The sequence below is a fragment of the Moschus berezovskii genome, chromosome 5 (assembly GCF_049115385.1).
Source record: "Moschus berezovskii isolate FMDL1 chromosome 5, NW_MosBer_1.0, whole genome shotgun sequence".
Classification (NCBI taxonomy): Eukaryota; Metazoa; Chordata; class Mammalia; order Artiodactyla; family Moschidae; genus Moschus; species Moschus berezovskii.
The window spans coordinates 24,845,809-24,870,729 of record NC_142464.1 but is presented as its reverse complement, the minus strand read 5'-3'; positions in this window follow the sequence as shown (position 1 = coordinate 24,870,729).

The window sequence follows — 24,921 nt, the reverse complement described above, 5'->3', positions numbered from 1 at the left end:
TCCTTTTTTTTTTGGTAATTAATTTATTTTTTATTGGAGGCAAATTATTTTACAATATTATATTGGTTGGGGGGGGAACTTATGTAAACCCGGGGCGAATTCATATCAATGTATGGCAAAACCAACCAATATTCTTACATTTTTCTATTGGAGTGTTTTCCTATAGGAAATTGCTTAGGATGTACTTCACATGTTATGTATCTATAGCATGCTAATAAATTTGGTTCTCTCTTGTTTCTTCATAATTACTGTGCTTCAGCTGTAACCTTATTAATTTGAACACTTTCCATTTTCACTTTTTTGTCTTTCTCAAACTCTAGATAAATTCCTAGGAAAAAAATCAAAACATTTGTTTCCTTTCATTTTCCAATAAAAAAAAAAAAAAATGAGACACTGCAGCAGGTCATAAAATCCCCAGACAGGAAATCACTGACCATGGGAAGAAGGCATTGAATGCTTTCCAGGGTCTGTAAATGACTAAGTAAATATGTTCTACTTTATATCTACTCTGGAGGTACCTCTGTGCCTCAAGGGAACATAGCTGAGAATGCAAAGACTAAAGTAAATTTGATGAAAATAACAAGTTGATAGAATTTAAGATTTTAAGGAAGACTACAGGGAAGTGAAAAATAGCTGAAGAAAACTGATGTTAGCATGGTTTGAATGGGCTTGGAAAATAACAGAAAAGACGTACTAGGTAATATACTGGTGACCTGACTATCAGCACATTTCCAGAGCTGTGTATGAAACCCACAAGGTCTAAGAGCCTGAAGGCAATATGCCAGTCTCCCCACAGAACCTGGCTTACATTGCTGTGCTAGTATTTTATATCCAACACAGTGAACAGGCACAATTTCTGACGTAATGAAAGCACAGTTTTGTTTTTGTTTCCTGTTGATCCTTTAAAATGTATTCGGTGGTGGCAATCTCCTGACCCTGAAGAAACCTCAAGAAATCACATGCCTTTAAGGATGATTTTCATGTTCACGTAATAACAGTCTTAGTGAAAGTGAAAGAGAGTCGCTCAGTTGTGTCCATCTCTTTGCAACGCCATGGACTGTAGCCCACCAGGCTCCTCTGTCCATGGAATTCTCCAGGCAAGAATACTGGAGTGGGTTGCCATTACCATTTCATTCCCTAGGGGCTTTTTCCAACCCAGGGATCGAACCTGGGTCTCCTGCATTGCAGGCAGATTCTTTACCATCTGAGTCACCAGGGAAGCCCCAATAACAGTCCTAAGGTCACTTCAGTTGCAAGCATGGGTTAAACTTGGTAAGTATAATGCCAAATCTTATGTAATATAATTCTAAACTTCATGTAGTAGTAAATAATCTCTCCTTTCCAGCTGGCTAGAAACCATGGTGTCAACAAAGGATGGGTGGTCAGATTTTTATTGCTTCCCTCTTCTCCCTTACCATTTGCAACCATTTCCATGTCTCCCCAGACTGTCCATTCCTCAAAGGCTCTTACTATTAGTGTCTCTCCTCTTCTTAAGAAGATTCCAAATAGGTCCTCTCTTTCATGGGTAGTCCGTATCACTGAAAACACATTTTTTGCTCCACATTCAACAGAAGTGGGCTGCAATTCAAAGAGAGTATGTTCCCGTCTCTGAATGAATTGCTGTTGTTCAGTCACTAAGTCGTGTCTAACTCTTTGCAACTCGATGGACTGCAGCATGCCAGGCTTCCCTGTCCTTCACTATTTCCTGGAGTTTGAGCAAGCAAATGTCCATTGGGTCTAGGTGATTTAGGCATCTTCTAATGATGTCTTCTAACCCTAGGGAACATATTTCAAGCTTTTGAATGATTCCAGGGAAGACACCTATCACTAGGCTTGTGGTGAAGGAGGTCATACCTTGACTGCTCTCTCTCTGGGGTAAATAGGGAATGACAACCAGTGACACACTCTGTAAAGATTAATCTTCCCCTCTCATCCTTTTTTTTTTATATCCCTCAAGGGTTTTTATATTATCTAAACTGGTTCTAGGTCATCTATTTGGAAATTTTATATTCCAGTGAAAGTCACTCAGTCATGTCTGACTCTTTGTGACCCCATGGACTATGCAGTCCATGAAATTCTCCAGGCCAGAATACTGGAATGGGTAGCCTTTCCCTTCTCCGGGGGATCTTCCTGGCCCAAGGATCGAAACCAGGTCTCCTGCATTGCAGGCAGATTCTTTACCAGCTGAGCCACAAGGGAAGCCCAAGAATACTGGAGTGGGTAGCCTATCCCTTCTCCAGTGGATCTTCCCAACCCAGGAGTCGAACTGGGGTCTCCTGCATTGCAGGCGGATTCTTCACCAACTGAGCTCTCCTGGAGAAATTCACATCTATTCTACGTTGATACTTTGGTCAAAATATAAATTCTTACATCCAATTTCAAAGTCACAAACAGGGCTTCTGTCCTTGGAAGCCAGCTTGTTTGGTTCAGTCCATTTACATGAAGGGAGCATCATTTGTTAATGGCTTTACAGGAGGGTTAACTAACTCAAGTTCTTTACCCAAAGCTTGTAACATAGATGAATTAACCCTGGCTGAGTGGGAACTGCAGTATATGATGAGAAGGTGAAAATTCAAAGAAATAGATGCCTTTTGGCCATTGTTGGTGCAGTGATACCAGACATTCTAAATTTTTTTTTGTCCTTTTTTTTTTTTTTAATGTAAGCTTGAACTGTTCTAGGACTTCGTTAAGACCTCACACTAAAAGACTAGTGGACAGGTTCTGATAGGAGACCAGCAAGTTGCGATTTTTACAATGGGCTGTACCCTCAACTATGCCCAGCTGTCATTCACATTCTTGTTCTTGGTGACTAGATGCTCAGGTGAGAGCTAGGCAGCTAAGCAACTCCAACTCCCACTCTGTCCTGACAGTAAAGCTCAGCACAGAAATGGGGCATTCTCTTCATCTACAAATAATACAAACAGTTAAGACAGTCTCAGTGCAAATCTGGAAGAGGGTGGGATGGTGGATAAATGTACTTTTGTTGTTCATGATGGGAGCTATTTTCACCTGCCCTGTGCATTTACAAATAGCCAGATGAACAAAAGAAGGAGAACAGGTTTCCTTTAATCACACTAATCCTGGACTAAGCATACTCCTCCTCCTGCTTAGCTTTGACTGTTCAAATGTTGGTGGTAATATAAGTGTTGAAGGTCATTATCTACCAGGGGGATTAATCCCTACTGGACAGTTGCATTTGTAACCTAAATTTAAAAACATTTTTTCAGATGCTTTGAACCAATGATCTCAAGCTGCTGAATCTTTGGTACCCTCCCAAGAACCTCAAATGAAATATTATATTATGTACAGAGACAGATTTCCCAACTACTACCACTATCACCCCCTCAATGCCCATATGCAGACATGCGCATTTGGGAGAAAAAAATGATGTTGAAGCAATGCTGCAACAACTATGGGTATCAGATCAGATCAGTCGCTCAGTTGTGTCCAACTCTCCGCGACCCCATGAATCACAGCACACCAGGCCTCCCTGTCCATCACCAACTCCCGGAGTTCACTCAAACTCATGTCCACAGAGTCGGTGATGCCATCCAGCCATCTCATTCTCGGTCGTCCCCTTCTCCTCCCACCCCCAACCTTTCCCAGCATCAGAGTCTTTTCCAGTGAGTCAACTCGTTGCATGAGGTGGCCAAAGTATTGCAGCTTCAGCTTTAGCATCAGTCCCTCCAATGAACATCCAGGACTGATCTCCTCTAGAATGGACTGGTTGGATCTCCTTGCAGTATAAAGGACTCTCAAGAGTCTTCTCCAACACCACAGTTCAAAAGCATCGATTCTTCGGCGATCAGCCTTCTTCACAGTCCAACTCTCACATCCATACATGACCATGGGAAAAACCATTGCCTGAACTAGATGGACCTTTGTTGGCAAAGTAATGTCTCTGCTTTTTAATATACTATCAAGGTTGGTCATAACTTTCCATCCAAGGAGCAAGCGTCTTTTAATTTCATGGCTGCAATCAGCATCTGCAGTGATTTTGGAGCCCAAAAAAATAAAGTCTGACACTGTTTCCACTGTTTTTCCATCTATTTCCCATGAACTATGGGTATAATGGGTTCATTTTACTGTCCTGCATCCTTTTGTCTATGTTTTTACATTTTTATGATGCTTTTGAACTGTGGTGCTGGAGAAGACTCTTGAGAGTCCCTTGGACTGCAAGGAGATCCAACCAGTCCATTCTAAAGGAGATCAAGCCTGGGTGTTCATTGGAAGGACTGATGCTAAAGCTGAAACTCCAATACTTTGGCCACCTCATGCGTCAAGTTGACTCACTGGAAAAGACTCTGATGCTAGGAAGGATTGGGGGCGGGCGGAGATGGGGACGACAGAGGATAAGATGGCTGGATGGCATCACCGACTTGATGGACATGAGTTTGAGTGAACTCCGGGAGTTGGTGATGGACAGGGAGGCCTGGCGTGCTGTGATTCATGGGGTGGCAAAGAGTCGGACACGACTGAGCGACTGAACTGAACTGAATGCAAATATAGTAGAAACTTGGTTATAACAACTAACTATCAATATAATAGGACTTCCCTGGTAGCTCAGATGGTAAAGTATCTGCCCACGATGTGGGAAACCAGGTTCAATCCCTGGGTTGGGAAGATCCCCTGGAGAAGGAAATGGCAACCCACTCTAGTACTCTTGCCTGGAAAATCCCATGGATGGAGGAGCCTTGTAGGCTACAGTCCATGGGGTCACAAAGAGTCCATGGGGTCACAAACAACTGGACACGAGAAGAGTTGGACAATATAATCAGAATATTAGATTATTGGACATAAATAATCTTTAAATTTATAAACTCAAAATATTATAATCACCTTGCATGAAAATTGCATTGAATATCTACTGCTGAATCATTACGCCAAAACAAATGCTTACATAGCTACCCAGTTTCTACTGGTTTACAATTCAATGCACAAAGTAACTTGAATTTTGTGTTTTGTAGACAAAGCTGATCGCCGAAGAATCGATGCTTTTGAACTGTGGTGTTGGAGAAGACTCTTGAGAGTCCCTTATACTGCAAGGAGATCCAACCAGTCCATTCTAAGGGAGATCGATCCTGGGTGTTCATTGGAGGGACTAATGCTAAAGCTTAAACTGCAATACTTTGGCCACCTCATGCGAAGAGTTGACTCACTGGAAAAGACTCTGATGCTGGGAAAGGTTGGGGGCGGGAGGAGAAGGGGACGACCGAGAATGAGATGGCTGGATGGCATCACCGACTCTGTGGACATGAGTTTGAGTGAACTCTGGGAGTTGGTGATGGACAGGGAGGCCTGGTGTGCTGTGATTCATGGGGTCGCGGAGCGTCGGACACGACTGAGGAACTGAACTGAACTGAACTGAACGTAGACAAAGAATAGTTTAATGAATTTTTTCAAGGGTTAATTCTCACTATCAACTTAACATTTCACTGTTTTAAAACGCAGTATAGTGGCTGGGAGGAAGTAGGGACTCAAAAGTGTTTACTAAATAAAGAAGTGAATAAATAGTGGCTAAAACAGAGTACTAATACTATATGTTGTCTCCTTCAGGTTATTTTGAGCTTAGAATGTGGGAAAGTATATATCATGGCTATTGATTACATACTTAGAAAGTTACCATAAATATCACAGACACACACACACACATATATACATACATATCCAATGAAGATATTAAACATATGCAAAAAGATTTCTTTGCCAACTTAGTTCTAAAGAGCTAATATTTGTTTAGCTATATTTAATTACAATATAAAAGGAAATTGTTTGAAGTCAAAATTCTTAATCTTTACCTGTATGTGCTAATTTATAGAACTAAATTTGTTACGTTTGGGGAAACACTGCACATGTGAATGATACATACCAAGACAAACTAAAATTTTGTATCTTCATTTCTCTAACTTTTAAATAATCTGGAACATAGTAAAAAACAAACAATTTGGGGGCTGCTGCAGAGCAAAAATGGCTAGTAAGATTTCTTCAAATTTTGGGTATTGAAGAGAAAGATATGTTTTATTAGAGACAGAAAAATAGAAAGGAGGAACTCTAGCCAAAGTGTTAAAACAGACCCAAGTCTTGGATTTTCTCTAGTCTTTTCTTCAAGCAAATCAAAGTTGTGTTACTTACTTTAAGAGATCAAATCACCTGAAATCTGTTTCATTTAAGAATCAGAATATTTAAGAAGGACCACAAATACATCTTCATCATTAGCAGTTACTTCAGGAAATATGGAGATGCCTACAATAGTATATTATTTGAAAGCTATGAATCACGGAGGTTTTTAAGAAAGTTTGTTAACAAGCATTATAGAAAGGAATATAAATATTTGCTAAAGCCAAAATACTTTTTCCAGGTAGGTATTTTCCACTTTAAGAGAATAACTAGTATGTTCATAGCAAAACCATCAGGAGCCAGGAATTTTCCAATGGATGTGTCATTATAGGAAATGGTATTCTTATTGCCATCCAAGAAATTTTGCTGATGGGCAATATTTTCTGCTGGACTGTATCACAGGAAATGGTAATCTAATTCATTCAGGAAGAAAAACTTACGTATAAAATATGGGCCAACAGCTGGTATCTTATTGGTCCTTATTCAAAGATAGCATAATTAAGGCAAATATGGTGAGTCTCTGTTCAAAAGACAATAACACTCTATGGTTTTTATGGCATTCTCTTTCAAAGACTTCAAAGCCTCTGATAAATAACATAGCATAAGCCATTCCATAGGCAGGAGAGAGATAAGGGGAAAATACCATTCTCCTTACCTCATGGGCATAAAATCTGAAAAGTGACTCCAAACCAGGCTTCTCTTCTGTTATTTTTTAAAGGCACCATATAAATCTAACAGAATGAATACAGCCACAGTGTTCCTAATTTATGTAAAACTACTTATTTTCTTATTTACTTTGATAATGTTGGCAAAAACAAATTGTTTCCTTGAATTTCCATTTCCCCTATAGCTTCCTTTTCTAATCCAGCCTCCAGACTGTCAGGGTTTCCAAAACACAATCTGCTTCTCTCATTATCTTAGTTAAAATCTTTAGTGGATCTGCATGGTCTGCACTGAATTAACTAATGGATTCTCTCAGCATTCTTCAATTTATGCCTCTCCTTTCATTCATCTATTCAATCAATAACTCTCCTGACCACACTCCCAACACTCTAATCATAAGATACTTAATACTCCTTGCACAATGTGATACACTTCTTTCTTTTCTTTGTTTCTCCTACTGGAAATGTTTTTACTCTTGTTCATCTGACAGAAGAAAATTCTAATTCATATCAAGATAAAATTCATACATTTTGCACTTTGAGAATCAACTTTTGAATATTTTATCTCAGAAAACATATTTCTCCCTCTGTGTTCCCATAAAAATTTGTTTCTTTCATTGAAAGTCAGGTACCATGGCTTATTCATATTTGTAACTTAATGTGCCCAGAATTCTGCCTGGAAATTCAATGGGGTATTTGTTAAATCAAAATAAATTAGATATAGATACTTGTAGAACCCACTATTTCTTTGACATTGAGATTTTTGAAATCAGAAATATGTCTACATCTCTGCACTACAAAGTGTGAGCACTGATGGTTTATAAAGAAAACAGGTCTTAACTTGGATTTGTTTATAAATAGAAGGGAAGGGAAGACAAGTAAATAATAATGCAATTCTTCATCCAATGCAGTAGCTATGTTGAAACCTGATTCAAATAGAGGCCTTGTTCTTAGTATTAATTATACTCTAATTATTATTATATATTAATATATCAAGTATAAAATATACTATACATGCTATAATTAATAGTATATATTAATAGCTTATTAATGGGTAATATTCCATATTACCTACTAAGAAATTTTATATTCTTCTGAGGCTAACATCATTCTTTCTAAATTAATTCTCCATTTATAGCAAGCGAAATATTTCTCCAGTTTTAGCACTTATACTGAGATTTTCTGTTTCAAATAATGTTGGTCATTAATAGAGATGCTGTGATTTAAATATGTGCCTCTTACTGATGAATTCACAAAGGCAGCACTAGACATTTTTATTATAATTCCTCTGAGGCACTGAGATGCTTCTAAGAGCACAAAACTACAAATCAAACACTTTTAAATCTCTAACGACTCTCCATAGCCAGACCACTAAATTTTACTCATTCCATCAAAGAGGAATAGGTGATTTCATGTCTTGAGAGTGGTTGTGACTATATCCTGTTGCTGCTGCTAAGTCACTTCGGTCGTGTCCGACTCTGTGTGACCCCATAGACGGCAGCTCACCAGGCTCCCCCGTCCCTGGGATTCTCCAGGCAAGAACACTGAAGTGGGTTGCCATTTCCCTCTCCAATGTGTGAAAGTGAAAAGTGGAAGTGAAGTCGCTCAGTCATGTCTGACTTGTAGCGACCCCATGGACTGCAGCCTACCAGGCTCCTTCGTCCATGGGATTTTTCTAGGCAAGAGTACTGGAGTGGCTTGCCATTGCCTTCTCCAGACTATATCCTGAGTCCCTCTTTAAAATGAGTTTTCAATGATGAATAGGACAAATAATTTTGCAAAACTAGTTGATACCTAAAAGACTGTCCTATGTAATTTTGTTCTAAAGTAATTCTGATCTGCATGCATGTATTGTATGTGGTATGTAGTTAAAAAACAACAACAACAACATAAATGGGCTAATGTGAACTTTAAGACACATATGAGACAGTTGATAGAATTAATTGATCTTTCTTCCCTGGTGGTTCATTGGTAAAGAATCTACCTTTCAATGCAGGAGATGCAGGTTCGATCCCTGGGTCAGGAAGATCTCCCAGAGACAGAAATGGCAATCCATGCCAGTATTCTTGCCTGGGAAATCCCAAGGACAGAGGATCCTGTTAGACTATAATCCATGGGGATTGCCAAAGAGTCAGACACAACCCAGCAACTAAATAACAATAACAACAAAATTCTACAGTGATTTATGTTACTAAGAATTTCTGGCTTTTATGCTGAGCTTTATTTGTCATCAGATCAATGAAATAACCATATTGAATCCAAACATTCCAAGTTATTTCTGTAAAAAGCATAGAATGTGCTGCTGTGGTATATATGGATGATTGGCCCATTTACCTTTGAATTTCCTTAGATAAATGTGATACAATGTGAATTATGTGCTCTGATATGTAAAGAATGGTTAATCATAGAAGCCAACAAGTTATTGAACAAATATCATTTGGAACACCAATATATGGGCTATATGACAAATTAAATTTTTGTTTTACTAGAACATACCAAAGTTTCAATTCAAGGAAGGAAGAATGAAATGGTATGTAAGATTGTGCAGGAACTTTACATTTCAGAGACAATAGGAAAAGAAATACATCTCTAGAAACAACTTCTGAGAAAGGGGTGAATTCTGAGTCTTTCCAAATTTCCAGAAGACCATGACATAAATTTTTTCTACAAATACAAGATTTACTGAGAAGCTCAGGAAGAGAATGAAGTAGCTTGGAAGAGAAATTCTCAGTGTGTAAATCTATTAACTTTCCAAATCTACTGAGGTCTCCAGAACATCTGTAGCTCACTCTAGATCTAGTGAAAACAGAATCTAGAAAACACAGATGCATTTTTTAATCATTTTTAGAGTCCAATTTATGTACATACCATTAATATTGTCTTTTGGCTCTAATGAGGCAGATTTCTAATAGCAAAAAAAAAAAAAAAGCTCATTTTTACTAAGCAAGTATCACTTAGTCTTAATAGAAGCTAACTACTCAAACACTCTCATGGGGAAACAGGGATATTTATAATTGTTCATAAGAATAAGCATATTTTACATAAATTATTACACTAAGGAATAAATGTATGTATATAGCATATAATGCGGAGAAGGCAATGGCACCCCACTCCAGTACTCTTGCCCAGAAAATCCCATGGATGGAGGAGCCTGGTAGGCTGCAGTCCATGGGGTCGCTAAGAGTCAGACACAACTGAGTGACTTCACTTTCACTTTTCACTTGCATGCATTGGAGAAGGAAATGGCAACCCACTCCAGTGTTCTTGCCTGGAGAATCCCAGGGACGGGGGAGCCTGGTGGGCTTCTGTCTGTGGGGTCGCACAGAGTCAGACATGACTAAAGCGACTTAGCAGCAGCAGCATATAAGGAATACAAGAGGATACATTTGGAGTCAAATAGCATAATACATTTTGTATCTTTCATTATTTTTCTAGAGAGTGTACAAGCATGAAACTGTCAGCTCTTCCTAACTTATGGATTTGAAAATTAGTTAGCTTGCTTCAGTCCTGGTCATAGTTATTTGCAGGGTTTTTCTTGTGTCATATCCCCAAAAGGTGCTAAAATTGATTTCCTTCTATGAAAAATTATTTTGGTACATTTCACATGTATCCCAAGCTTCAGTGACATTTGTGTGTGCTGCATGCTAAGTTGCTTCAGTCGTGTCTGACTCTGTGTAACCCTATGGACTATAGACTGCCAGGCTCCTCTTGACTATAGTGAATGGAACATAAGAAAGGAGAAACGTTCCAGTTCTTATGCACACTCAGAAGTCTTTAACTTCTTTAAAACCAAGAATTATTTTCTGCATTAATAGAACAACAGTCATTCCTAGGCTTGAAATATGTCTATATATATCTTTAGCAAAAGAGGTGCAAAGCCACAGCATTTCTGAAATAAGATATCATTAACTATGCATTTCTATCTCAAACTCCATGCCAATTTTTTCCTTTACAAACTCACATAGGTATTTCTTGACTCAATATTTTATATAAGAAATAATAGATTTTAAGATTATTTTTACAAAGGACCAGTGTTACAAATGGTTGAATCTTGTCCTTTTGACTAAGTCTGTCCTGAATGACAGGCTTTCCAGGTGGCTCAGTGGTAAGGAATCCACCTGCCAATATAGGAGATGCAGGTTCAATCCCTGGGCTTGGAAGATCCCTGAAGAATGAAATGGCAACCCACTCAAGTACTCGTGTGTGGGAAAGCCCATGGACCGAGGAGCCTGGCGGACTGTTGTCGATGGGGTTACAACGAGTTGGTCATGACTTAGCAACTAAACAGTGACAGCAGCATCCAGAATGGCATACTTTCACTGCCTTTTCCTCAACCTTTTATTCTGGGCAAAAACTAATGGTCAACATGGGCTAAATGATTTCTGGTACTGGTACTCTATTCAGATCTGCTGGGAAGATCTCCCACAGCTCTTTCGGGAGAATGAAGATTGGGAGGAATGGCCTAGTAATGTTAAAGAACATAAAATCTTTCTGTGTTCTGATTCCACCCATTTTCTTTTTACACGTTTGATTTGTTTGATCAGTACAAAAATGTCTGATATTGAGAGCAGAATGATCCTTCTATATGCTTATGCTATGACTATGACTATCAGAATTCTTAAGCAGAAATTGGTTCAGCTTATCAACTATTATCAAAAAAGATTGCTTAAAATCATTTACTTTAAAACCAAAATTATTTGGGTCAGTTATTTTTCAAAATGTAACTGATCCTATCAATACCATATAACAAGATAATTAATTTAGTTATTTGTACATTCATAACTAATTCATCCTGTCACATTCACCAAGGAAATTAGTTTCTTATAACCAGATGTTGCATCAGTGCATTTGCCGAGATTTTTTTTTTCCTATAGCCTAAGTGGGTGGCTGGTAACTTATGCTTTGAAAATGTTTCAGTCTAAATCATCTTGGTCACATTGTATGGTGAAGAATTTGGAGACTTAATAATTCATTTGTTCAAATGCTGCAAAAGACGCAGAAACTTTCTTAAGTAAACTCTTAGACCTGTTTATTCCGTTGGCCCACTTCAATGTGGAAATTGGGTGGTCATCTATTCAAGAAGTAGTGTTAAGTTTTGATCTGGTTTTCACAAAAAGTTGTCAACCCTCCTGTTCAGTTAGTTAATTTTTTAAATACTGAGTCTGTCCTTAATAAGTAACAAAGAATTATTTACTACCAGAGAACATACTTCCAAATTGTTTGCTAGCTAACTTCTATCAGAAGTCATTTGAAAGGAATTTCATTTCTAGAGATTGTTTTGAAAAAAATGAAGTGTATGCTTCTCTCTAGACATCCTAATTTTTAACCCCTGAATCATGCTGTGATATTTACTTAACCTCTGACAAGATACTTTCTTTGTTGTACTTTGACATTATCCCCCTGGCTTACATTAATGGGTGCCCTGAAAATGCTTTATGAAATGGGCTACTACAGTTACTCAATAATGCTATTAAAATGTCATCCACTATATAAACCAGAATCCTCCATAAAAAGACCCACTCAAGACGTGGGCCTTTGAGCCTGACCTTACAAATAACTAACATGTCTTCTCCTTAAGTGATAGTATGATTCCTCTAAACTAATCACATCTCTTGCTTCAACTGCCAAGAAGCTCAGAGTTACATGTATTAATTAGAAGTATGTTATTATTAAGGTCTTTATAGTACACATTTCTTAATTACAAATTTTCTGAGTTTGCTTTTTTCTTCTATATTTTTCATGGCCTTGGCTTTTTATTGTATGCATGTATTTCTGGGTTTTGTGTATATCACTGAAAGATATTCCAAAATGTTTTCTAAAACAAAATGGTTCTAGCCAAAGAGAAATAATCACAACCCCACTATATTTTCAAAGATACTGAAAAAGGTGTGAGTGGAAGTGAAAAAAGTTGAAGTGGTAGCAGAAAAAAATCACTAGAGCACTACAAATGAGTATAAAGTAAAGGTAGTAATGGAGAAGGAAATGGCAACCCACTCCAGTGTTCTCGCCTGGAGAATCCCAGGGACGGGGGAGCCTGATGGGCTGCTGTTTATAGGGTCACACAGAGTCGGACAAGACTGAAGCGACTTAGCAGCAGCAGCAAGGTAGTAATATGTGAAATTAGAAGTAAAGAATATGAGGAGATTGAAGGAGACTCTGGCAAAAAGAAAATAAATACAGATTAAATGTAGTAAGTATATGAAAAGAAATGTTAACTAAAAGGCAAAGTCTGCAGGCAGGAGGAGAAAAAAACTGAATACTTTGACACACAGCAGAATCCAAGTAACATGCCAACTAAACAGTGCCCTCTGCCCTTGTGCTTTAACCATGCAATATTCTGAATAAATGAAAATGAGACCAGGTCACCATCTTTCATGCCATCATGTACCTAGGTTCATCATGTATATTTAATGAATGCTGTATTTATATTTCTCAAAACGTCACCAAACTTTTAAAATCCAGGTGTTAAAAAGTTACTCTTTATTAATATTCTCAAAGCCATGAATACACTTAATCAATGAATTCAAATTCAATAAACACAGCTTCTCTCTTGGAAACCTTTGAAGAGTAACCTCTAGCACCAGATTCAGAAGAATGAAGCAGGGTTGGTGGAGGAGACTACAGAGATAAGAATGGTGATGAAACTTTCACAACTCAGATTGAGGGAGCCAATGTTTCCCTTCCCCATGTTTTTCCCAAACAATGCATTTGCATTACCCTTTTCCCTCTAGATGGCTTGCTTTTGCCAAGCCATTCAGCGAGGCCTTAAATGACTACAGTGCTTGTAAAGTGTGGTCCCTTGACCAGCAGCAAGAGTGTCATCTGGGAATACCTTACAAATGTAAATTCTGGAGTTCTAGACCTACTGAATCAAATTCTGGGAGTGGGGCTCTGACCATCTGTGTTACATTGGACCTTCTTGGTGTTCACAATGCATGATTGAGTTTGATCAGATCTCTTGATACAACACAAAACTTTTAGTGGACTACAGGAACACATGGATATAAGGAGCAGATGTCGTCTCACTCAGCTATTAAATGTGAGGTGAAAACAATAATAGAGACAGAGTTAGAAAAGGAGGTTAGTAAACTACAGAAAAAGAAAATAAGCAAATGACATCTTGCCATTTGATTGTTCCAGATGCTCAGATGTATATTTGAATGTTCATATTTTAATTGTTTAAAATGTACTATTTGCACATTTTTGTCTCTGCTCTTCATTCTTGGTCTGCAAAGAGAAAGACCTGTACTAGGTTTACTAAGCAAAACCGGTGCTAAGACTTCACATTCTTTCAACTTTCTTAACTCATTATTCTCATACAGAGAGCATAACTCACCTTCAATTCCTAAATCATTCTGCAAATGATCAAGTTTCCTCTTAGCTTTAGCTCCATACAGGGATCAACATCACCAGTGCAATTCCGTCACCCCTGAGGTAAGACTCTGCAGCTGTTAAAACAGTGCATGCCCTGTAACAACATGCCGGCGTAGGGCAGGAAGCAAAGAAGGATTCTATTTCTAACTGAACGTCTGGTGGGAATTGAAATACGTGGTATTTGATTTCTAGTACTGGAATTCATCTGCTTATCATAAACTTTTCAGTGGCACACTTTCTCTTACCCTCCTCCTTTCTATCACTCTTAAATACACTTTCACCCCCTCAATTACTCCTTAATTTTGATCTTTCCATAACTGGATCTGGTGCTATCTTTTCTGGAAGCAGGTACCTTAAGTATTGCAGTGTCTCCATACTGTTAAGAGGAGGAAATTGCCACCTGCTTCCTTATAAGTAGAGATGATTTACAGAAAAACAATGAATATAATCCTAAAAAGAAGGGCTTAAATATTGGATTACTTGGTCTAAATGAGGGAATATTAATGAGCAGATTGACCACACAATTCCCATATTTTAAATCTGGGAAACTTTTCAGAGCAAAAGGAGGGAGTGGTTATTATAGACTTTGCCAAGACAACTGACCCATGCTGGGACCATTTTGGGCAAACCAGGAATAAGCTCATTCTATTCACTGAAAACTTTTTGGCTGACTTCAACTATATGAGGGATTTTAATGAGAAAAATATTTATCATTTACTCTCCGTATCCATGGAAGACCAATTAAGAATAAAAGCAGGACAGATTTTGTGTGTGTGTTTATATATTTACTGAGGACTTTACTACCACTGGACTCATTATCTAATTAAACATGTCATCATATAAATTTAAATTTTCATGGTCCAGTTATTAGTTACAGAATTAGATCATCTTGAATTTCAAAATATTAATTGCAAAAAATAGATACTGTGGGAGGTGTAGAGTTGCCATTCTTGAGGACTCATTGCCTCTGCTCATAACTAACTGTACTGAAACACACTAGAAGCTTGAATTATTTGTGGGTACTGTACCAAAATTATTTGTGGGTACTGTACCAAAATTATGCAGTACTGCATAGTACTCTGAAAGCAAAAAGACTAAGATGCTCTTTCCAGATTCCTTCCTAATGTATATAGTTCAAGAAATATTTTTTAGTTATTTGGAGGTCTTCCATATATAACTACTCTCTCAACTTGTCAGCATACTGCCAAGGGTTGGACTATATAGAAAGACATTTAAGAAAGTATAGACAAAGCAGTTTCACATTGTTTTGTTGGTATCCTTTGTATAAATTTGTTCTCTGTAGATATTTTTCCTTTGAAGCACTCAGAATTTCTACACATTGCAAAAGTTAGCATTTATCTGAGGGGTCAAATTTAATAATGAGATTTGACATTATCAGATTTAATCATGAAATCTGACACTATTAGAATCCTGGCTTTCAGGAGCACGAGTTACTACAACATATTTCGGGGGAAGAAAGGAAGGAAGGAAGAGAAGGAGGGAGGAAAGAATGTAGGAAGGAGGGGAATATGGCAGGAAATTTTTTCTCAAAATGTCCCAAGATATCTTATGTCTTTAAGAAGTACTGAAACGTATAATATACTATATTTTATATATATTAACATATGTTACATTTTCTTATTTCTTCCAGATCTCTTGATACAAGACAAAAATTTTAGAACTATGAATGACAGAGCGCCTCTCATAAAATGAGAAACATCAAGATTTATTAATAAATTCTACCTCTACAAAAAATTAAAGCAGTATATCTGATTAATTTAGTGACTTCTAATTAAAAAAAAACATTTAAGACATTTAAAAATTATTGGATAAAAACTCTGAATAGATGCATCCTGAGTTCTCTTACACAGACCAACCATGCACTATTCTTGTTATCTGTTAAATATACATTTCCTTTGTCTCTTATTATAACATTGCATGCAACTCATGACTAGTGCCTGATAGTTAATACATAGAAGAGGTTTCCAGGCAAAATCCCTCACAAGGAGAGGTTAGTTCTGTCTGAGATGTGCCTGGAAGGAGATACAAAGAAGAGCTGTGCTGAACAGGGTACATTCTACAGAGCAATAAGGTTAGACAAGTGGGAAAAACAATTTTCCTACAGAAGAGATTTAACTGGGGTGATGGTAAGAGACAAGGCCAAACATTTATTGAGGTGAGATTTCCCCCTGAGCCCTTTGCATTTTATCTTCCAGGCTGAAAGAAGCCCTGAAGGTTTGAGGAAGGGGATTTAAGTCAGGGTCTATGAGAATTGGACTGGTAGTAGTGTACACAGAGAATAATTTTGGAAACAGATAAGCCAGTATGGATTTTACTGGTCATCAGGGAATGAGGGTAATGAGGAGCTAAACCAGGATATTGGTGAGGGTAAGAAAGGATAAATGAAAAACATAGTATAAGAGAATAATCCAGGTAATATTAGTGACAACATGAGAGTCTGACAAGAGGAAAGAATTTTAAAATTCTAAAGTGTGAGTCTTCCTGACTGAGATGGTTGAGGTACCCTTTTTTGAAACAAGCTTGAAGAGGAAGCACACAGTGAAATATGGATATGGTATGTAAAAGAAGAGTTTGATCTGAGTCACAGCAAACTGAGATAATAGGAAATTCTAATAAAAATACTGAGTGAAGTGTGAACAGTTGATGATGTGAACTGGTAGAGGTGATATTTGAAGCTAAGGAAATGGATCAACACTTTGATATACAGATTTTTATATACAGAGTGTTTATGAAGGCCTAAATGGGCCTAGGCAAAAAGGATCTAGTAAAGGAAGCAGAGGTAAGAGAGAGAACTGTGAATCCTGTGGGCTTCCCTGGTGGCTCAGACGGTAAAGAAACTGCCTACAAGGTAGAAGACCCAGGTTCGATCCCTGGGTCAGGAAGATCCCCTGAAGAAGGGAATGGGTCCACTCCAGTATTCTTTCCTGGAATCCCATGGATAGAGGTGCCTGGCAGACTACAATCCATGTGGTCACAAAGAGTCGGACATAACTGAGCAGCTAATTGTTTTGTATGTGAATCCTGTCAGGAAAATAGGAAGCACACTAGTTTTTTCTAAAATGTAATTTAATATAGAAAATCAGTTAATAGATATTAGTGGTTGGAAGAACAGAAAAGGGACTGCTGAGTTTGCACAGAGATTAATAACTATAGGAAGCAGCTACTGTCCCTTGGACTGGGAAAACAGAGGAGGAGAAGTGGTAATTTCAGAACCTTGAATTTGGATGAAGGACTCAGTAAAGCTGGTGTTTGGTCCTTTGGAGAAAGCTCCTTGAAGCTCGTTCTTAGACATCCAGTCTGGCAGGTGCCAGAACTCTGCATAGGGGACACAATTCAACAGGTGCCCAGAAGAGTGTGCCCCAGTGTGTGAGGGAATACAAGAGCAGCTCACACTCCAGTCTTTAAACGAAATGTGTTCTTGGTGCCAACAAGTATTGATAGCGGCACAAGAAACTGGAGGCTGCAGTCAGCTGTCTACTGTACTGGAACGATGCTGCTGCTCACTGGAAAACAGAAAGGAGGCCCTCCCTTTCCCTTCCACCTCTCTAGGGCCCCCTACTGGCAGGGCCTAACAGAAGGCAGCTGATAAGGAAAACTGGGAAAAGTTATTTATAGAGTTCCACACCCAGCCCTATCAGTTCAGTTCAGCTGCTTAGCCCTGTCGACCCCATGGACCACAGCACACCAGGCCTCCCTGTCCATCACCAACTCCTGGAATTTACTCAAACCCATGTCCATTAAGTCAGTGATGCCATCCAACCATCTCATAGCCCTACAGAGCAGAGTAGAAAGGGGTGCCTTGAATTGAGAGACAATAATCAACACATCTAGAGAGGAACATGTTACAGATGCCTAAGGAAAAATGAGGGTTTAATAAGAAAGAGGATGAAAACTCTAATGAAAGTTGAAAATATGTCAAAGAAAATGGACTAGGCAAAGAACTTTGCATTTAGAGATTAAGCTAAATGAAATGTTTTTAAAGAGCTTAGTGTTGGAGAAAACTTTCATAAAAAATAGCGACCAGTCTCAATGTTTTTGATTAACCTGTCAGTTTTTCCATTACTTTAAGAAATTTAAAAATATTAAGTAAAACTTTTATTATATCTGTAGTGCATGATAAATAATATTCCAAAATATCTGCAACAAGAACAAAAATGATGGTATATTTTAAGTGAAAGTATTAACAATGAAGTGTGAAATATTTTTATTTTACCAAAATAGTACTGGCTTGTCTAAGAAATATACTTATAATAATATACTAGTCTCTACTTTATTCACTGTCACCAATACATTTATCAGTTCATTTCAGTTCATTTCAGTCACTCAGTTGTGTCCGACTCTCCGCGACCCCATGAATCACAGCACACCAGGCCTCCCTGTCCATCACCAACTCCCGGAGTTCACTCAAACTCATGTCCACAGAATCGGTGATGCCATCCAGCCATCTCATTCTCTGTCGTCCCCTTCTCCTCCCGCCCCCAAACTTTCCCAGCATCAGACTCTTTTCCAGTGAGTCAACTCATCGCATGAGGTGGCCAAAGTATTGCAGTTTCAGCTTTAGCATCCGTCCTTCCAATGAACACCCAGGATCAATCTCCCTTAGAATGGACTGGTTGGATCTCCTTGCAGTCCAAGGGACTCTCAAGAGTCTTCTCCAGCACCACAGTTCAAAAGCATCAATTCTTCGGTGATCAGCTTTCTTCACAGTCCAACTCTCACATCCATACATGACCACGGGAAAAACCATAGCCTTGACTAGACGGACCTTTGTTGGCAAAGTAATGTCTCTGCTTTTTAATATATTATCAAGGTTGGTCATAACTTTCCTTCCAGGGAGTAAGCGTCTTTTAATTTCATGGCTGCAATCAGCATCTGCAGTGATTTTGGAGCCCAAAAAAACAAAGTCTGACACTGTTTCCACTGTTTGTCCATCTATTTCCCATGAAGTGATGGGACCAGATGCCATGATCTTTGTTTTCTGAATGTTGAGCTTCAAGCCAACCTTTTCACTCTCCTCTTTCACTTTCATCAAGAGCCTTTTGAGTTCCTCTTCATTTTCTGCCATAAGGGTAGTGTCATCTGCATATCTGAGATTATTGATGTTTCTCCCAGCAATCTTGATTCCAGCTTGTGCTTCTTCCAGCCCAGCGTTCCTCATGATGTACTCTGCATATAAGTTAAATAAGCAAGGTGACAATATACAGCCTTGACGCACTCCTTTTCCTATTTGGAACCAGTCTGTTGTTCCATGTACCGTTCTGACTGTTGCTTCCTGACCTACAGGTTTCTCAAGAGACAGGTCAGGTGGTCTGGTATTCCCATCTCTTTCAGAATTTTCCAGTTTATTGTGATCGACACAGTCAAAGGCTTTGGCATAGTCAATGAAGCAGAAATAGATGTTTTTCTGGAACTCTCTTGCTTTCTCCATGATCCAGCGGATGTTGGCAATTTGATCTCTGGTGCCTCTGCCTTTTCTAAAACCTGCTTGAACATCTGGGAGTTCACGGTTTATATATTGCTGAAGCCTGGCTTGGAGAATTTTGAGCATGACTTTACTAGCGTGTGAGATGAGTGCAATTGTGCGGTAGTTTAAGCATTCTTTGGCATTCCCTTTCTTTGGGATTGGGATGAAGACACCTTTTTCAGTCCTGTGGCCACTGCTGAGTTTTCCAAATTTGCTGGCATATTGAGTGCACTACTTTCACAGCATCATCTTTCAAGATTTGAAATAGCTCAACTGGAATTCCATCACCTCCACTAGCTTTGTTCGTAGTGATGCTTTCTAAGGCCCACTTGACTTCACATTCCAAGATGTCTGGCTCTAGGTCAGTGATCACGTTATCGTGACTATCTTGGTCATGAAGATCTTTTTTGTACAGTTCTTCTGTGTATTCTTGCCACCTCTTCTTAATATCTTCTGCTTCTGTTAGGTCCACCGCCGGGGCCATGTCTCTCGTGTCTGCACTGCCAGGGCTGGTGTCTCTCACCGAAATAAGACGGTAGGTACTGCAGGGGGGCATCAGGGGGCAGACACACTGAAATCATAATCACAGGAAACTAGTTGATCTGATCACATGGACCACAGCCAAATGTGGTCCACTGGAGAAGGGAATGGCAAACCACTTCAGTATACTTGCCTTGAGAACCCCATGAACAGTAACAAAGGGCAAAATGATAGTATACTGAATGAGGAATTCCCCAGGTTGGTAGGTGCCCAGTATGCTACTGGAGATCAGTGGAGAAGTAACTCTAGAAGGAATAAAGGGATGGAGCAAAAGCAAAACCAATACCCAGTTGTGGATGTGACCAATGATAGAAGCAAGGCCCGGTGCTGTAAAGAGCAATATTGAATAGGAACCTGGAATGTTAGGTCCATGAATCAAGGCAAATTGGAAGTGGTCAAACAGGAGATGGCAAGAGTAAACATAGACATTCTAGGAATCAGTGAATTAAAATGGACTGGAACGGGTGAATTTAACTCAGATGACCATTATATCTACTACTGTGGGCAGGAATCCCTTAGAAGAAATGGAGTAGCCATCATGGCCAACAAAAGAGTCTGAAATGCAGTACTTAGATGCAATCTTAAAAACGACAGAATGATTTCTGTTCGTTTCCAAGGCAAACCATTCAATATTACAGAAATCCAGGCCTATGCCCCAACCAGTAATGCTGAAGAAGCCGAAGTTGAACGGTTCTATGAAGACCTACAAGACCTTTTAGAACTAACACCCAAAAAAGATGTCCTTTTCATTATAGGGGACTGGAATGCCAAAGTAGGAAGTCGAGAAATACCTGGAGTAACAGGCAAATTTGGCCTTGGAGCACGGAATGAATCAGGGCAAAGGCTAATAGAGTTTTGTCAAGAGAATGCACTGGTCATAGCAAACACCCTCTTCCAACAACACAAGAGAAGACTCTACACATGGACATCACCAGATGGTCAACACCGAAATCAGATTGATTATATTCTTTGCAGCCAAAGATGGAGAAGCTGTATAAAGTTAGCAAAAGCAAGACCAGGAGCTGACTATGGCTCAGATCATGAACTCCTTATTGTCAAATTCAGACTTAAATTGAAGAAAGTAGGGAAAACCACTAGACCATTCAGATATGACCTCAATCAAATCCCTTATGATTATACAGTGGAAGTGAGGAATAGATTTAAGGGACTAGATCTGATAGATAGAGTGCCTGATGAACTCTGGACGGAGGTTCGTGACATTGTACCGGAGACAGGGACCAAGACCATCCCCATGGAAAAGAAATGCAAAAAAGCAAAATGGCTGTCTGAGGAGGACTTACAAATATCTGTGAAAAGAAGAGAAGCGAAAGGCAAAGGAGAAAAGGAAAGATATAAGCATCTGAATGCACAGTTCCAAAGAATAGCAAGGCGAGATCAGAAAGCCTTCCTCAGTGATCAATGCAAAGAAATAGAGGAAAACAACAGAATAGGAAAAACAAGAGATCTCTTCAAGATAATCAGAGATTCCAAGGGAACATTTCATGCAAAGATGGGCTTGATAAAGGACAGAAATACATTTTTAGAATTCTTATTAAATTCCATCTGAGTCACCGGAAAGATATGAGTAGCCCATGTAGGAACCAGTGATTTAATATTATTTCAGGATGCCGCTGGCACAGTGTTGGAGACTCAGCATGGAAGAGTGGCACAAAGAAAGTTCTCTTCCTCCCTCCTGCAGAGGAGAGAATTCTATCCCCCCATCATCTCTGCTCTTTCCTTCCCCCCCCACAGAGCCTAAAAAAATTTGCCTAGAATGTACATTCCACAGTCCTCTGAAGTATTATAGTAATATTAATAAATTCCTTACATGACATTTGGACAAAAGCCAGAAAGAGATACAAAAACTGAGGTGTCTTTCAGATCCGAAGTGGGTTTTTTTAATTCTCCATGTTTAAGAAAAAGGAAAGCTAAAGCTTGATAGCTGTAAGTATAATGATTTGCATATCAAGTACTAGGAGAACAGCTTATGCTAAATACTGTGGGTATTCTGTGTTTATTTGCATGACAGAGCATGGAACTAGCACCATATTTTGTTAGTGGAGCAGATCAGAGACTAAAAGGAGTAAAATAATCCCAACTTCATGTAAAAGGTAAAAAGGTTGAATGAAAGTCAAACATATGATAAAGCTCCCTCTTTTGTTAAATTACCACCCCCTTTTCACTTTCAGGTAGTAAATTACATATTCAGGGAAGTTCCTTTAAGCCTCTGAAGTGCTGTCTTTTGAAGTTGTGCTTCTGAACACCCTGGGTTATTTTATTTTTCCTACCAGTTTTTGTTTGAAAAGCTATATACAAATGTATTTTATACATACACACAAACATACCACAGTTTAGAAAGACTGCTGGACAAATTGTTATTTGGTAGAGAAGCAAGAGCAGATCCATGGCAAATAAGTCACTTCAGTCGTGTCTGACTCTCTGCGACTCCATGGACTGTACCCTGCCAGGCTTCTCTGTCTATGGGATTCTTCAGGCAAGAATACTGGAAAAGGTTGCCGTGCCCTCCCTTCAAGGGATCTTCCTAACCCAGGGATCGAACCCACATCGCTTCTCCTGCACTGGCAGGCAGGTTCTTTACCACTAGGGCCACCTGGGAAGGCTAATAGCAAACAGAGTTGTGCCCTAATACTATGTTAATCAGTATTGATTTCACAGGTCATCTTATAAGATAAAATGTATGTATTTATATATGAGTTACCATCCACTATTGCTGCACTGTGTCATTTCTGAATAAATACTCAACCATATAAGCCAGTAATATTATTTTTATTTGACAAATGAAGAACAAAAAACAAAAGAGAACCCTGTCCAAGTTTACATAGCTCTAGGAAAGATTTAGAGAACAGCCTAGTGTCCAAGTTCTTGCCACTAAACTGTACTGAAAAATGCCTATCTACCACTTTAACCAAACAGAGCAACTGATACTTCAGTGTGTACGTAATGTTGTGTGTGCTAAGAGGAATCATTGACTCGTCTGTTTAGAAAAATGATGCTCCAGGATTCATGTTTTAGAAGTATTATGCATGTGTGCTAAGTTGCTTCAGTTGTGTCTGACTCTCTGAAATCCTATGTACTGTAGCCCACGAGGTTCCTCTGTCCATGGGATTCTCCAGGCAAGAATACTTCAGTGGGTTGCCATTTCCTTCTCCAGGGGATCTTCCAGACCCACAGATCGAACCGGTGGCTCCGACATTGCAGGTGAATTCTTTACCGCTGAGCTGCTGCAGATATTGGGAACTATTCTGTCACCAGCTGTATATGTAAAGTACAGCAATAGAAAGTCCTTCAGAAAGATCAGGCGGAGCTAGGATGGGGGTTGGGGGTGACTACTGTTCTGGCTCAAAAAATAAAATAGGAGAGACCTCTAATATTTTTTAAAAAGAAGTAAATTTTCCCATTGAAGCCAAGAATCTGGTATCAAGGGCACTGAGGACTTAATGTTTTTCTTTCATGGTCATCAGGGAATCCCCACCAACCATCACAGTACAAGATATAGAGATCAACGGGAATTGTTGAATTAATGAGCTGAAAAGAGCTGACATGCCCTGGACTTCTAAAAACTATTTCCAAAAACTACGTGGAGATTCCAAGATAAGAAACCAAGATATAAAAGAATAGCATATTTTCCTGAATCTTTTTCCTCAGAAAACTGCATTCCCAACAGATGAGAAAAAGCTGATGGTTGGGCAATGATCTGTAATCACACAGGTTTTTTTCTGAGCTTATAGATGACTAGGGAAATCACACTATTTTCTTCAATCACAGAGCAAACAAAGGTGTGGTTAAAAGTATAACACATCTATTACTTGTACCCTCTCAAAACATGAAACATATGCATATTTCATGGATATATCCTAACTGAATGACCCAGTGATAAACTGCTGTTTCTCCTATGACTGAGAGAAAACATTTTGTTTTGAAAATATATTTTATTTTTAAGGTTCCTTTGGGATTTATTAGATTGAAAAAGTGGTTGTTGGGGGGGTCTGAATGTTTTTAAGGAATAAAAACTATTTTGGCAATATCCTCCAACATCTAACATACCTGAACTTAGAATTGCTCTCAGGGGACACAGATCTATCCATGCAGCCAAAACTCTGATCCTTAGCCAATTGCTTGTAGGCTGCCCTGAGATCCAAAGTCAGTCCTACATTCCAGAGCTGCACCGGGTCTTAAAACAGCCCAAGTCTCCATCAGAGCAAATCGCAGCCACTGGGGACCAGGGATATCTGTTAGAATGTGCAAAGGCTGAAAAATAATATAATTTGCAGTTATGTTGACCAATATGGCTGAAACTCAGTATAAAATAGTACACTTCTAGGACTGTAAAAAACAAACTTCAAAATAGAGCCATGAAAGGCTATCAAGTTACAGTTTTTAAAAATATTGTGGGTGAATGAATAATTGTGGCAAATTGTCCGTGATTATTTCAAGCACTAAACTTTGGCCACGAACAGACTACGAAATGTATTTTAGTATGTTTAACATATTACATGTTACACATTACACATATATTATTATAGATCATATTATTATACATCATCACCTGTCAAATGTAAGTAGGTACAGTTGTATTTAATATGATACAAATTCAGTCGTGTTACTGTATGTAGTCACTTTTAAATTATCACACATCTTAAAATGGGTAAAAAAAAATGGTGAAAGACATGAAGTTTTTCTTTTTGTGTGTGTGATTTTTCTACATGTGTAATCTTTTTAAAC